General features: G+C 37.5%; 1 pseudogene; it reads left to right on the top strand.

Annotated features, from left to right (window-relative positions):
• Positions 1-1,097: 1,097 nt before the first annotated feature.
• Positions 1,098-2,557, top strand: LOC119509272 (annotated as a pseudogene).
• The last annotated feature ends 1,047 nt before the right edge of the window (positions 2,558-3,604 follow it).

Raw genomic sequence — 3,604 nt, 5'->3', positions numbered from 1 at the left:
GAATTTTACAAAACTTTCCAAAAAGAACTGACACTACTCCTGCTCAAACTCTTACAAAAAATTTAAGAAAAAGGAACACTATCTAACTCATTTTATGAAGAATCACACACCATGACCAAGTAGGGTTCATTCCTGGCATGCAAGGTTTATTCAACATAAGAAAATATAATCGGTATAATCTATCAATCAATCAATACAACACATTAACAAATCAAAAATGAAAAATCAAGTGATCATGTCAATAGATGCTGAAAGAGCATTCAACAAAATTCAGCATCCTTTTTTGATAAAATCACTTAAAAGATAGGAATTGAAGAAAACTTCCTCAATATGATAGAGGGCATATATGAAAAACCCACAGCCAGCATAGTACTCAATGGTAAGAGACTGACAGCCTACCCCTAAGATTGGGAATGAGACAAGGATGGCCTCTGTCACCTCTATTATTCAACATTGGGTTAGAAGTCCTAGCCAGAGCAATCTGGCAAGACAAAGAAATGAAAGGCAAGGAAGAAGTGAAACTGTAATTATTTGCAGAAGAGACAATCATACATTTAGAAAATCCTGAGAAATTGATGACACAGGTATTTGAGCTAATAAATAAATTCAGTAAAGTGGTGGGATACAAGATCAATGCACAAAAGTGAGCAATGTTTCCATACACTAGAAATGACCTAACTGAAGAGACACTCAGGAAAAAAAAATTCCATTCACAACAGCATCTAAAAAAATTAAGTACCTAGGAATAAACTTAACCAAGGACGTAAAAGACCTCTACACAGAAAATTGCATAACTTTACTAAAAGAAATCAAGGGAACCTAAATAGGTGGAAAGATATTCCATGTTCATGGATAGGAAGGCTAAATGTTGTTAAGATATCAATTCTACCCAAATTGATCTACAGATTCAATGCAATTCCAATAAAAATTCCAACAACCTACTTTGCAGACTTGGAAAAGCTAGTTATCAAATTTATTCTAAGGGAAAGGGGACTTGAATTGCTAAAAACATTCTAAAAAAAGAGAAATGCAGTGGGAGAACTTACACTTCCTGACTTTAAAGTCTACTCTAGGGAGTTTGGGCAAGTTTGTGGAAGATGGCACCTGTTGTGACACGGAAAGTTGGTGCTTGGCCTCCACCTAAATGACTCATTAGGAAAGCTATGAAAAATTATTTAAAAGAGTGAGGGGATCAAACAGTAATTATTCTTCATGCAAAAGTTGCAGAGAAGTCCTATGGAAACAAAAAGGGCTTTCTTTGCCTTCCTCATTGTGTGCATCTTATGGGCAGTGGATGGAAGAAGAAAAAAAGAACAAATGGAACACGATGGTTGTTCTGAACAAGAATCTTAACCATGTGCATTTATTGGAATAGGAAATAGTGACCAAGAAATGCAGCAGCTGAACTTAGAAGGAAAGAACTATTGCATAACCAAAACATTGTACATATCTGATTCAGACAAGAGAAAGCACTTCATGTTGTCTGAAAAGATGTTCTGTGGTAACAGTGATGACATTGGTGTGTTCCTCAGCAAGCAGATAAAAGTCATCTCCAAACCTTCCAAAAAGAAGCAGTCATTGAAAAACACTGACTTTTGCATTGCATCAGGAACAAAGGGGGCTCTGTTTAATTGACTTAGATCCCTGACATGTCATACTAGATACTTGCATGTAGAAAAGGGTAATTTCCATGTCAGTTCACAGCAGTGGGGAGGATTTTACATCCATGTCTTGGATGATGATGAATCAGGAGAAGAATTCATAGTACATGATGGCTACAGCCATTGTGGACAAACAATCAAACTTGTGTGTTCAGTTACTGGCATGACACTCCCAAGACTGATAATTAGGAAAGTTGATAAGCAGACCACATTACTGGATGCAGATAGTCCTGTGTCACAACTCCATAAATGTGCATTTTACCTTAAGGGTACAGAAAGATATATTTGTGCCTTTTGCAAGAAAGAATAATCCAGTTTCAGGCCACTCCATGCCCAAAAGAACCAAATAAAGAGATGATAAATGATGGCACTTCCTGGACAATCATAACTATACATGAGGCAGAGCATAGGTTTTACAAAGGAATGGGTCCTGTCCTTGCCCCCGTCACACCTGTGCCTGTTGTAGAAAGTCTTCACTTGAATAGTGGTGGTGACATAGCAATTCTTGAACATATAGGACCGAATTTCACTCCAAATTTACGAGTGTTGTTTGGGGATGTAGAAGCTAAAACTATGTACAGATGTGGAGAGAGTGTGCTCTGTGTTGTTCCAGACATTTCTGTATTCCAAGAAGGTTGGAGATGGGTCCAGCAGCCAGTCCAAGTTCCAGTAACTTTGGTCCGTAATGATGGAATCATTTATTGCACCAGTCTTATCTTTACCTACACACCAGAACCAGGGCTGCAACCACACTGCAGTTCAGCCAGAGCAATCCTTCAAGCCAATTCAAGCCAAGTGTCCCCAAATGAATCAAACACAAAAGCAAGGGAAGTTACACAAATGTCAGCACAAATTCAACCAGTGTCACATCATCTACAGCACCAGTGGTGTCCTGACTACTGTCTTTTTGCTAGGACTTAAACTGACTTGAGTGCTGCAAAAAGTTGACAAGAAAAAAAAAAAAAAAGGAAAGGAAAAAGATAAACAATCTTTTGTGGTTTCTTGGGAAAACTTTTCATACCAGGTGAATATTATTCAAAAAACCCACAAGCACTAATTTGAAATGCAGAAGCCACAGTGAAAAGAACAAAAAGGAAGAAAAAAGAAAGACAAAGAAAAACATCAAAATGTAATACCTATTATAAAGCCACAGTAGTCAAAACAGCATGGTACTGACACAAAGGTAGACATATTGATCAATGGAATAGAATCGAGAGTTTAGAAATAGACCCCAGATCTATGGTCAGCTGATTTTTGATAAGGCCCCCAAATCCACTGAACTGGGACAGAGTTGTCTCCTCAACAAATGGGGCTGGGAGACTGGATATCCATATCCAAAAGAATAAAAGAGAACCCCTACCTCACACCTGTACAAAAATTAATTCAAAATGGATCAGAGACCTCAATATGAGACAGTACCATAAAACTCCTAGAAGATAATGTAAAGAAACATCTTCAAGACCTAGTATTAGGAGGCAGCTTCTTAGAACTTACCTAAAGCACATGCAACAAAGGAAAAAATAAATGGGAACTCCTCAAAATCCAAAGCTTCTGTATCTCAAAGGAATTCATCAGAAAGATGAAGAGGCAGACAATGCAATGGGAGAAAATATTTGGAAACCATATATCTGATAAGAGGCTGATATCCTGCATATATAGCCCATTTATAAAATGGGAAAAATATGAAAAGACACTTTTCTGAAGAAGAAATTCAAATGGCTAAAAAACACATGAAAAAATATTCATCTTCTCTAGCTACCAGGGAAATGCAAATCAAAACCACAATGAGATTTCATGTCACACCAATAAGAATGGCTGCTGTTAAACAAACAGGAAACAACAAATGCTGGAGAGGATGTGGAGAAATTGGAACTCTTCTTCATTGTTGGTGGGACTGTATAATGACACAGTCACTGTGGAAGACCATTTGGAGGTTCCTCAGA

Source organism: Choloepus didactylus, chromosome 14 (assembly GCF_015220235.1).
Source record: "Choloepus didactylus isolate mChoDid1 chromosome 14, mChoDid1.pri, whole genome shotgun sequence".
Taxonomy (NCBI): Eukaryota; Metazoa; Chordata; class Mammalia; order Pilosa; family Megalonychidae; genus Choloepus; species Choloepus didactylus.
Note: the sequence above shows the minus strand (reverse complement) of the source record. Positions and strands in the feature narration are given on the sequence as shown.